The following is a 12,630-nucleotide window of genomic DNA, read 5'->3' on the forward strand; positions in this document are numbered from 1 at the left end:
GACTTCATATGTTAAAACACCTAAACCTGGCACATACAAGAAAATCTTAGTTTGTTTCTGCTTCATCCTTACCTTTTACCTTTCTGGAATCAAAAGTCCTAATTTTGTTTGAAATCAAAAAGGAAATGACTGGAGGAATTAAATTAGCTCAAGCATTATCATTAAAACATTTTTCAAATGTTTGAGCTGAGATCAGAATGACTAAACAAAGAGGAAGGAGTAGTCTAGCTGCTGTTACTAACTTCCTAATGATCTCTCCACATCCATTCTTGTCTCATTCCAAATGTAAGTGAGTACATTTTCAAAACATGAATCTCATCATGTCATTTCTCTGCTCAAAACTCTTCCAAAAGACAAGTGAGAAGCTGTCATGCACTACAAGGTTCAGCATGAGACCTGGCTCCTACCTACCTCTGCAACGTCGTCTGGAGTCACAATTCCTACTCAACACTTTCAACACTGCTGCCACACACACCTCTTTCTCATTTTTCCAACAGTATTTGTTTACCGTGACCCACAGTGGAGCCAGTATACACATTAAGTATGTTATGTTTGTGGGTGGTGTGTGTGTAGGAATGCGTAAACATAAAACAGATTCTGGCTAAGGAGGCAGGTGATGTACTCAGACGTTTTCTTTCCTATCCCATTTCATTTTTTAAAAAGCCGATTGTAACCCACCAAATTGGTCTCAGACTTATAATGGGTTCTGTCCCTACAACTTGAGAAACACCAACTGTTGCACTCAGGATCCTGTCTATATGCAGTTCCATTTGCCTGGACTACTCCTTCCTCTTTGTTTACTCATTCTGATCTCAGCTCAAAGATCACTTCCTCAAAGAAACCTTCCTGGACCTCCCCTGCTCCCATAACCACCACCACCACCACCAAACTAGAACAGAATCTCCTTTACATGCTTTATACCATCTTATACTTTTCATCACTGCACTTATCAAAGTTCCCATAGGTGATTCGTGTCTCCCTATCCAGACTATAATCTCAAGGAAATCATGACCAATGTTTGCTAACCAAGCGTTCTCTGCTTATAGCACAGTGCTTGGCATATGAGGGATAAACAACTCAAAACTGTCCGCAGAATGAGTGATGAATTTGCAGAACTAAAAATGAATAATAATAAATCAGTAGTTTATAATGAATTTATAAACTTTAAAAATTTATAAAGTTTCAATTAATTTTTTACAGAAATAAAAATGCTTAACTCTGGATTGTTGCAGTGTTTTGAACAGAAAATAGAATCGGTTTTTAAAAATCTGTCTCTAAAATAGTATCCTACCAAAAAACCAAGCATATGAAGTTGAGTAAAGGCAAGAGTACATAAAACTGAAATCAAAGGTTGATTTCTATTATTGTTTCTCTACTTCTGATTATTAAATAAGGTGTCCTGACACTTCTTCAATGGCTTTTAAAATTCCTTTATTCAGTATTCTTATTAATCTCAAATTATTTCTGGAAATGCAACTTCTACATTTAATCTAGTTTCAAACCTATCTAACATTAATCCTTAAATGTATAAATAACTTCTAAAATGAACTTAAGTATAATAATAGTGCCCCTCAAATTGTCCTAAGTCTCCCCTCCAACAAAAACAAACAAAACACTCAAGTGCCTTGTTTGGGAAGCTCTTTTACAAATCGTTAATTGAGAAGACTATTAGCCTAATTTATCACTTTTGCAGCTTACTTAATAAAGTCACTCTGATTAATTTTGATGGCTTTTAGTTTAGTAAATTAGAAAACTGGTCATTGTCACTGGTAAAAAGATGGTTATAAATTTTAAAGCATGTATCACAAGCTTCGAATAAAACAATTCACCTATTTCAGTAAAAAAAAATTTATTTTAACTGTCAAATTAGTAGCCCAAAGTTGTAAAAAGTGTTTCAGAAATGCTTGAATATATTTAGTCAAGACTAAGAATGTCTGTAAACGAACAAAAACGATGGGGAAGTGAGGAACTAAAAGGGGTTATACTCTACCTCTAGTCAGGATTACGGTGAGCAATGTACTACTTTTACTACATATACTTTACTACTTTTCATATTTCAAACTGAAAAAAAGGAAACATTACAGTTGAAAAAAATGTTAACATAAAGTTAATCCAAGCTTTCACAAAATTGAACTATGATAATGAGAAAGTTTGGAGATTATACACTTTCCGAGATCATCCACATTACTTTCTCATGTCCCAAAATGAACATCCTCTAGTTGGTGGTAACATAAAATGTAGTTACTAACAGATTGCAACTGGAAATTTAATTAAATGAGATAATAATATGGAAAGCACTTAGCACAACACTTGGTTCATCATGAAGACTCAATAACTGTTAGCCATTATCACTAGTGTGCTTTACTGTGGGAGACTGTTAACATACATAAGTAATGAACAAAATGTGACTTCACTACAATATATCTGTAAATTGTGAGCAAGAAATATAGGACTGGAAACAATTCCAGAAACTTAACTGACTTCATGGAAGCCTACTAAATGGCTTCCAAGTGAAGTTTGAACTGTGCAAACAGACTGTTGAGCAAAATATTTGTGAAACTCTCCTAATTCTCTGTGTATCTTCCAACTCCAAACCATCAACATAAAAAAAGCATTTTATCCACTTCGCAAAGAACTTTGTAGCAAAGAGAAAATCACTGTGCCAAACTACTTTCTCTATATGTTCTAAATTCTAAGTAATATGTGTATTAGAAATGTGAACACTAACTTCCGGTACCCTGGAATGTGGCTTTTCCAAGACTTCAGAAGCCTGTGTTAATCAAATGTTCTTGCCCCATGTTCCTCCTCCCCAAATGTATCCTTACAGAAGTATTTTCATTTTAGGCACGTGGCTGCCTAACTGAAGAGTAAAACAAACCCAAATATCTGTACTTAATAGTTCCCTATCTTACTATTTCTACCTCAGGAAAAACTGCCATATATTTCTGAAATCTGCTATTTCAACAAATTTCTGATTGGTAAGAATCTATTGATACCTAGAGATGTTTTTTAAAAATCAGAAAAATTCATTCTGGAGGTCTTTGATTACGTTTTTTAAATGCACTCTTCACAAAAACAGAATGGGTCATGGTAAAAAGTTTTATCAATGATATGCAAATAACTAATTTCTAAAGAAAGGCGTGCAACGCACATACACTTCATTCCTGGGCAGTTAGAATTCAGCACGTTTAAATAAGATGAAGCTGCCCAACCTCCCACGCCTCCAGAATGTCCAGCATTCCTGACAGGCAGGGCTCTCCAAAACTACCCAGTGCCAAAGACCACGTTCCCCATCCCAGGATTTAAATACAGAATGGGAACATGGAGCAACCAAAAAGGGCTGCAGGCACTGATAGCGATAGACAAAAGATACCGTCTCGGAGACACCTGGAGAAAGGGGAAGGGGTGCTCAGATCCCGCCTTTAGCAACTAACAGTCCTCCTCTCCGAAGAGGTATGAGGCTAATTCCTTATTGAGGAAGAGAGTCAAAAAAGATGAATATGGAGACACAAGGCTCGTGAACCACTAGCGCTCCAGCTTGAAACGTCTCAGACTTGGGCTCACCCGTCAAAAAAAAAAAAAAAAGTCAAGCCCCGAACACGTCCACAACGGAATTGGGAAAAAAATATTGAGGTTGGAGAGGCCTCGGAACGAAACACCCCTCCCTCGGCTCAAAAGACAGGGACGAGAACAATGCACCACGGAAATCCTAAGATATCTCGGGACAGAGACCCAGCTGAACTGAGGGCTGCTGTCAGGGCAGGGGGGGTGGGACAGGATCTGATCAGACTCTGTAGCGGTAGGGAGCACAGATTCTGGAGCAAAACTGTCCGACTTTAAATCACACACTATGCCAATTACTAGTCTGTGTGCTCCGACAGGTTTCCCCCGTGTGGAAAATTAGTTAAATAATCGTGGAACTCTCGTGAAGTTAAAACGTGTAGTGCTCTTAGAAAACTGTACGCCGAACGTGGGACGTGCTATGTGTTTGCTTTTATAATCTTCATCATCTGCTCAGGGCCACAGCTCGCGCCCTCCCCGCTCCTCCGCTCCTGCCGCGCCCCTCGTCCGGTCGGACCCCTCCCGGAGGACCAGGAGTCCCGGGAACACCGGCCCGGCCCGCCGCCGCCGGCCCCCAGCGCAGCCCGCAGTCACCTCCACTCCGGGCAGCCGCCTGGGCCGCCCGGACCCCGGACGGCAACTCGCGGGTGACCCCAGGCCCCTGCCGCTGCCGCCGCCGCCGCCGCAGCGAGCGCCGCCACCCTCCACTCACCGTGGCGCTCCATCCCGCGTTCCGGACGCGGACGCCCGCCCGACACTCACGGCCGCCGCCGCCGCCACCGAGGGCTGGAGCTCGCCGCTCCCATCCCCCACGGCCCGCGGACGCCCGGCTAAGCCGCCGCCGCCGCCGCCCCTGCAGCTACAGCCACGACCACGGCAGCCCCAGCCGCCCCGCCCCCATCCTCGCACCTCCCGCCCGGCCGCGGCCCGCCCCCTGGGGCCCAGCCCATTGGCCCGCGCGCCCGGGGGGCGGGGACGGGAGCCTGCGGCAGGTGGGGCCGGCCACTGGCTCTCGCGCGCCCGGCGCAGGCTGTCAGCTTCGCCTCGGCCCGCAAACTGTCCCGAGCTTTGAAGGACGTGTAGCTGCCCCGTGCGGCTTGCGGCAGGACAGGCGGAGGAACCTTAGGAACAGGTCACCTGATGACTTCATCTGGCAAATCGGAATTTCTTGGATGAGCAATCTACATTTTTTATGAGGTACTTCTTTTGACCACCTCGTTCCTCTCTCTCCAACTCAAGAAAACAAAAACAAGACCCCACACAGGTAAAGTGTTAACACAGGCCTGGCTCCTTTCCGGAAGAATAAACTTCCTCAAAACCAGCCAACTACTCTGCCCTCTGTACAGGGTCATATTTTCCTTTTCAACTGCACTCTCAAACTCGCTCAGAATGAGAAAAATGTCTGAGAAAGATGGAATAATTAAAGAAAGCAGCAGGAGCTGAAAGCTTCTACATCATTCTACTCACGAGAAGAAGCCTCGTCATTAGCTATCTCAGTTCTGGAACATTCAGAAAGAACTGATGGAGAAACAAAGGGCACATGGGGAGGGTGGCTGGCGGTAGTGGTGGAGGCAGAGAAAAATATTATCGCATGTGGGAGAAAGGAAAAGACACGGGAGAGTGTGAGGAGAAGTACGACGAAAGCGGGGCTGCAGACACAGGGAGAGAGAGGGGCAAAAACAAGGAAGGCAGAAACAGGTGGAGGCAGAAAGAGAAAATATTGAGAAATAAAAGAGAAAGGAGAGACTACCTACTTACAGGGACAAAAAGGAAGTGAGCATGAAAGAGCCAACAAGTGAAGTAGTGAGACAGGGAGAAAACACTCATTGGCAAAGAGAAGAGGAACATCTCTCATATCTTTGAACCCTTATACTAAAAACAATGTTGGGGAAACAGCTAATTTGGCCCTTCAGGTGCTACTTGGAAAAGATAAATATGAAAATGCTCAGCGTCTTGGATATTTTAGCTCCACACTGGAATTGTCCGACTCAACTTACACAAATTTACCCCTTCAAACCCCAAACACAACAGTACCAAGGACATGCCACAGGCACTAAGAAAACCTCAAAACCAAACTCTCCTTCTAACCACACTTAAAAAGAACAATGCACCATGGACTCTCACCATGGAAAATGATGATGCCCTGAACTGAAGCAAACTGAGAGGTCAGGGGTGCCAGGGCAAAAGGAGGCTGGAGCATCCCAACCCTTATTAAATCATAAGGAAGATTTGGGGAAGAAATATAAGGCAGTCACTCAATCTCAAACACCCCTTTATATCTATTTTTAAATACCTGTATATTAATTATTTTGTACTTTCTTATTCCATTATCACCATTTCCTTAATAAAGAGGATTGTTTTCCTTATTAAAGTTGAACAATGTCTCGCACAAGATCCTCATGGGGAGAAAGGGTATGTGAGGTAGAAGTGGTGGTGCGACAGAGACAGAAAGGAGCACATGGGCGGGAAGGAGGGGAAAAAGCTGTGAAAGAGAGATGTGAGAAGGTGAGAAACAATTGTGGAGAAGATAGAAAGAAGACCAAGAAAGATGCAGAGACAAATGGAGGCAGAGAAAGGAAAATAAGATGCAGATAGAATAAGGAAAAGAGACAGAAATGATAGAGAGAGAAAGAAATAGGGAGACTACCCAGGGACAGAAAAAGGGGAGACGGACATCTCTCACACCCAAACAATTCTGGACCAATAAACCCAATTAGGGCCCTAGGTTGTTACTTGGAAAGGATAAATATGAGAACCTCAGGCTCCTTGATTACCTGGGCTCTACTATCATTTTGCACATAGTAGAACTATCTTAATTTCTATTTATCATAATTTCTTTTATCTTTGCTTAATTTTTAAAAACTTTAAACATAACTGTGCCAAGATCAAAAGCACTAAAAATGCTGGGGACACCTAACAACCAATGTTCCTTCAAATCCTAATGGAGGAGAATGATGCACCATGGACACTCACCATGGAAACCACTGTTTCTTAAACAAATAAATTGCAAGGAAAATGAAAAGAAAATCTCCAGATTTAAAAAAAAATCTTAAAATTTTAAATATATCAAGTGCAGGAATAAATGAGATCAGACTTGCCCTTCCACTATACTGTTTTCAGACATTAGACTATAAACAGCACAGGACTGTGGATCCTGGAGAGAGGGGATCACAAACAAATGAGGTGATTCCTACAGTCACCCCAACTTTCTGCCTGGAGACACACTCTAGACCATGGCATGCAAGGAGGAAGCCAAACAGAGTGTTGTTCTCTTGCTAGGTTGAGGAGAAAGGGATCATAGTTCAGGGAGACTGGGACAGCTGGAATCTGTAGGACAGAGTACCAGATAGGAAGAAGGTAGGCAGAGGAAGAGCTCCAGAAATTTGTATAGGCAACTCTTTAATTTTCTTGCTGAATACAAAGCTATACATGTATAGGGTGAATCCCCTCAAGGATAGACAAAGAATTTCCAGGGACCTGTAGCTGAACAATTCCCAGGGCTCTCACAGGTCTGGGAGACCTCAGAGTATTCATCAGCCAGAGTAGAGAGACCTATGGAATAGTCAAGGAGAGATCCCAGAAGGACATGTGTTAGTACATCTAATCCAGCCCTACTAAAATAATATTCTAGACTCACCCCAACAAATCTTCAAAACAAGCCTCATTTTGTAAGTTTCTTTTTTTAAAAACCTGATATTTAAAACAAAAGTAATAACAATGTGTGTGGCATTTACAACACATGCAGGATAGCAAAAAGTATCACAATAGCAAAAATTAAGGGAGGAGGGAAATGAAAGTAAGGTTCTTACATTATATGTGAAATAGCTTAATATTATTTGAAGGTATATTATAATAAGTTAAAATGTATATTAAAATATTCAGAGGTACAGTTAATAAGCCAACAGTGGACATAAATGGAATTTTAAAAAATTAATCCAAAAAAAGGCAGGACAAGAAAAAAAAGAAACAAAGAACAGATGAGAAAAATTAAAGACAATAAGATTACAGGCTTAAACCCAATCATATCAATAATTACATTAGATATAAATGCTCTAAACACCTCTATAAAAAGGTAGAGATTGTTAAATTGTATAAAAACTTAAGACTCAACTACATACTGCCTGTAAGAAACAGACTTGAAATATAAAGACACAAACAGGTTGAAAGTAAAACCACAGAAAAAGATATGCCACGCAAACACTATCATAAGAAAGCAGAAGTAGCTCTATTACATGAGACAATCCGTTTTTCTAAGGATAAAGAGTAACATTTCATAATGATAAAAGTCAATTCATCATAAAGACATGATCTTAAAAGTGTATGCACCTAAAAATAGAGCTTCAGAATACACAAGGAAAAACCTGACAGAAATGTGAGGAAAAACAGACAAATCTCAATGATAGTTAAGATTTCAACAATCGTCTTTCATTAACTGATAGAACAAATAAGAGAACAAATGTATGGAAAGGGGGGAAGTGGGCGTGAGGAAGCTGGCGAGGGATGAATTGGGAGATTGGGATTGACATATATAACTAATATGTATAAAATAGATAACTAATAAGAACCTGCTGTTTTAAAAATTAAATTAAATTTTTTAAAAAGTGGATCAAAGAAAAATGTGTGACAAGAAAAAAAAAGAACAAATAAGAGAAAATCTGTATGGATATAGAAATTTTAAATAATACTATCAACCAACTTGACCTGATATACATTTATAGAAAATTCTACCCAACAACAGAATACACAGTCTTTTCAAATATACATAAAATATTCACTAAGATAGACCATATGTAGAACCATACAATAAGTCCCAATAACTTTAAGAGAACTGAAATCATACAGTGTATGTTCTCTGACCCAAACAAAGTTAAATTTGGAATAAATAACAGTAGGATAATTGGGAAATCCCCAAATATTTGGAAATTATAAGATATATTTTTAACTAATCCATGGGTTAAATTTTCACAAGGCAAATTTGAAAATATTTTGAACTGAATAAAAATGAAAACACGATATTTCAAAATGGGTAAGTTACACAGTAAAAGCAGTGGTTAGAGAAATATTCAGCTTTAGCTGCTTTATTAAAAAGAAAGGAGGGAGACTTCCCTGGTGGCGCAGTGGTTAAGACTCCACCTGCCAATGCAGGGGACACGGGTTCGAGCCCTGGTCCAGGAAGATCCCACATGCCGTGGAGCAACTAAGCCCCTGAGCCACAACTACTGAGCCCGCGTGCCTAGAGCCCATGCTCTGCAACAAGAGGAGCCACCGCAATGAGAAGTTCGCACACCGCAACAAAGAGTAGCTTCTGCTCTCTGCAACTAGAGAAAGCCCACGTGCAGCAACAAAGACCCAATGCAGCCAAAAAAAAAAAAAGAAAGAAAGAAAGGAGGGCCTAAAATCAATGATTTAAGCTTCCACTTTAAGAAGCTAGAAAGTAAAGAGCAAATTGAACAGGAAGTAAGTAAAAGGAAGGAAATAATGGTAAGAGTAGAAATCAATGATATAGAAGACAGATAACAGAGAAAAAAATCAATTCAACTAAAAGTCGGTTTTTAAAAAATATCAATTAAATAGATAAATAGCTTGCTGAACTGATCAAAAAGTAAAGAGAGAAAACACAAATTACTAATATCATGAATGAAATAAGGAACATCAGTACAGACCCTACAGATATTAAAAGGGAAACAAGAGAATGTTATAAACAACTTTGCCAAAAAATTCAACAACACAGATAAAATGGAAAAATATCTTGAAAGACACAAATGACCAAATCTAACACAAGAAACAGAAAATCTGGATACCCTTATATGTATTAAAGAAATTGGATTCATAATTTAAAATATCTCACAAAGAAAACTGCAGATCCAGATGGCCTCACTAATGAAATCTACTGAACCACATAAAATAGTCCTACAAAAACTCTCAGAAAATAGAGGAGGCAGGAAAACTTCCCAACTCATTTTATGAGGTCAACATTACTCTGATACCGAAAGCTGACAAAGATATTACAAGAAAACTACAGATCAAATTTCCTAACACAGTATTAGGAGGTCAAACCCAACAATGTGTAAAAAAGAATAATACATTAGAACCAAGAAGGGTTTGTCCCAAGAATCAAGCTTAGTTTAATATTCAATAGAGAAAAAACATGTGATCATCTTAACAGATGCAAAAAAAGCATCTGACAAAATTCTTCAATCTTTCATGATTAAAGCAGTCACCAAAGTAGGAATAGAAAATAATTTCTTCAGCCTGATAGGAGACAGCTACAAAAACCTACAGCTAACATCATAGTCAATAATGAAAGACTATGTTTTCCCCTTAAGATTAGAATCAATATTGTTACTGAAGGTCTTAGCCAGTACAATAGAACAAGAAATAAAATACACTCAGATTGAAAAGGAGGAAGTGAAACACTTTATTACAAGTTGATATGTTTGTGCACCTCAAAAATCCTAAGGAACCTATAAATAAGGTACTACAACTAATAAATGAATATAGCAAGGCCACAGATTACAAGGTCAATATACCATAGTCAATTTTATTTCTATATACTAACAACAAACAATTGGACAGTGACATTTTAGAAACAAATACCATTTATAATAACATCAAAAAACAAGATATTTTTTGGAATAAATTAGACAAAACATGTGCAAGATCCTAAATTTAAAACTACAAAACACTAGTGGCAAGAAATTAAAGAACTGGATAAATCAATAAGTATGCCATGTTCATGGATTAGAAGACTCAATACTGTTAAGACTTTAATTTCTCTTAAATTGACCTATAGGTTCGCGCAATCCCAAACAAAATCCCTCCTGGCTTTTTTATAGAAATTGATGGGCTGAGTCTAAAATGTATATAAATATGTAAAAAATCTGAACAGCCAAAAAAGTTTTGAAAAATGAACAAATTTGGAAGATTCACAATGCCTGATTTTAAGATTTACTATGGAGCTACAGTTGTCAAGACAGTGTGATATTGGTATAGAGATAGACATAGATCAACAGAATAGAGTATAGAAACAGACCCACAACTATAATCAGTTGATTTTCAAAAGCTACTAAAGTAATTCAATAGGGGGAAAGATGGTCTTGAGAAAAAAAATGATCCTTGATCCTTACTTCAGAGCATACCCTAAAATTAATTCAACATGTGTCATAGACCTAAACATATAACCTAAAACTATCAGTCTTTTAAATACTGGAGTTGGAGGAGGCAGCTGCTTGTTTTTATAAATAAAAGTTATGGGGGGACACAGCCATGCCCAACTGTTTATGTACTGTCAATAACTGTTTTTGCTCTACAACAGCAGAGTTGAGTTGTTGAGGTGCTGTAGCCTGTAAGCCTAAAATATTTATGATCTGGTCCTTTAAGAATATGTTTGAGGATCCCCATTCTAAAGGAAAACTTGGGAGAAAATCCAGGGAACAATTTTTCAGACACAAAAATCATGAACCATAAAAAAACCCAAAAAACTGGTAAACTGGACTTCATCAAAATTTAAAGCTTCTGCTTTTTGAAAGACAACTGTTAAGCCCACAAACCGGGAGAAAATATCTGACAAAGGACTTGTATTCAAATTACATCAAGAATGTCTACAACTCAATAATAGAGTGAACAACACAATAAATTAATAAGTAAAAGATCTGAACAGACACTTCAAAAAAGAAGATGCACAACTGGGCAATAAGCACATGAAATAGTGCTCAACATCATTAGTATCAGGGAAACACAAATTTAAGCCACAATGAGATACCACTAAATATCTACTGGAATTCTCAATTTTAGCTAGACTGAAATACCAACCTTGGTGTAGAAAGGATTTAGAGCAACCAAAACTCCCACACACTGTTGCTATACACAGTACACTCCACTTTGTAAAATAGCCTGGCAGTTCCTTATACAGTTGAACATACATTTACCATACAACCCAGGAATTCTACTCTTTTATATACCCTCCCAAAATGAAAAATACATTCATCCAAAAACTTGTACACAAATGTATGTAGCATTATAGTCAAAAACTGGAAACAACCCAAATGTCCATCAACAGATAAATGGTTAAACAAATTGTGATATGGCCTTACAATGAAATGCTACTTAATAAATATCTATGACATGGCAAAAAACCATGGGTGAATCTCAAAAACATTATGCCAAATGAAAGTCAGGAGCAAAAGAATATATGCTGTATGATTCCTTTTACATGAAATTCTAGAAAAGATGAACCTAATCTTTAGTAATAAAAAGCACGAACGGTTGCCTGATGACGGGGTTGTAGTATGGGAGGTAGGGGGAGTTCCAAATGAGCATTACTTTTTGGAGTAATGGAAATGTTCTGTATCTTGATTATGGGCATTACATGAGTGTATACAATTGTCAAAACTCACTCATAGTGTATAAAAAGCTGTTACCATTTTTTAGTGCTCAAAGAATATTAGATAAGTAAATTAAAAGTTAAATTGTAGAAAGTTCTGTTTGAATAATCCCTGAAATTCAACTTCCTTTCTCTCTTAATATTTTTCAAAATATTTTCCATCTTCTTCCTTAGAAAGGAAGACTATGGTATTTGAAAACTTTCTCAGTGACAAATACTGGAACATTTTTTAAGAAAAAGCAAAAAACCTTATCCTAGGGAGGCAATATCACCAAATGGTTCTTTTGCTTATCAGAGTAATGATAAAGGCAAGGAAGAAAATGCAAACTCTCCACAAAAATCCTCACCATATCAAAACGTGTTCCTAACCTTCCTTTTAAACCTCCTTGTTTCTTTACACATGAATGTGTCTTTCTGTGTTGTGGCTCATCATCATACTGGAGATGAGGCGGGAAATTAAAAACAAACAAAATAGCCTTCAAAGCAGAATCATGGAAGCTGATCAGTGACATCCTTGTATGTATTAGAGATAGCCAGCAATTCCACCCTGAAGGATCCTTCTGCCTTCTGTGCTTATTAAAATCATTCTGTTAATTAACTTCAATCTCACACAAAACATCACTTCTTCCAAGAAGCCTTTTCATTCCCTCCACTGAAAATAAATCATCCCTTTAACTTTCCCATTG

The 12,630-nt window shown here is 38.5% G+C and overlaps 1 protein-coding gene across 2 annotated transcripts in view; it reads right to left on the reverse strand.

Annotated features, from left to right (window-relative positions):
* ARHGAP29 (Rho GTPase activating protein 29) overlaps nucleotides 1-12,630 on the reverse strand; it is a 76,987-nt gene that overhangs the window by 62,029 nt on the left and 2,328 nt on the right. Inside the window, exon 1 of one of the 2 annotated variants that reach the window (XM_067040169.1) lies at nucleotides 4,274-4,451. The exons of the other annotated variant lie outside the window; for it this stretch is intronic. The gene's annotated coding sequence lies outside the window, so the exon portion shown is untranslated. Of the gene's footprint in view, nucleotides 1-4,273; nucleotides 4,452-12,630 lie in introns of those variants that run through there. 2 annotated transcript variants of the gene reach the window in all.

The sequence above is a fragment of the Kogia breviceps genome, chromosome 1 (genome assembly GCF_026419965.1).
Source record: "Kogia breviceps isolate mKogBre1 chromosome 1, mKogBre1 haplotype 1, whole genome shotgun sequence".
In the NCBI taxonomy this organism is placed as follows: Eukaryota; Metazoa; Chordata; class Mammalia; order Artiodactyla; family Physeteridae; genus Kogia; species Kogia breviceps.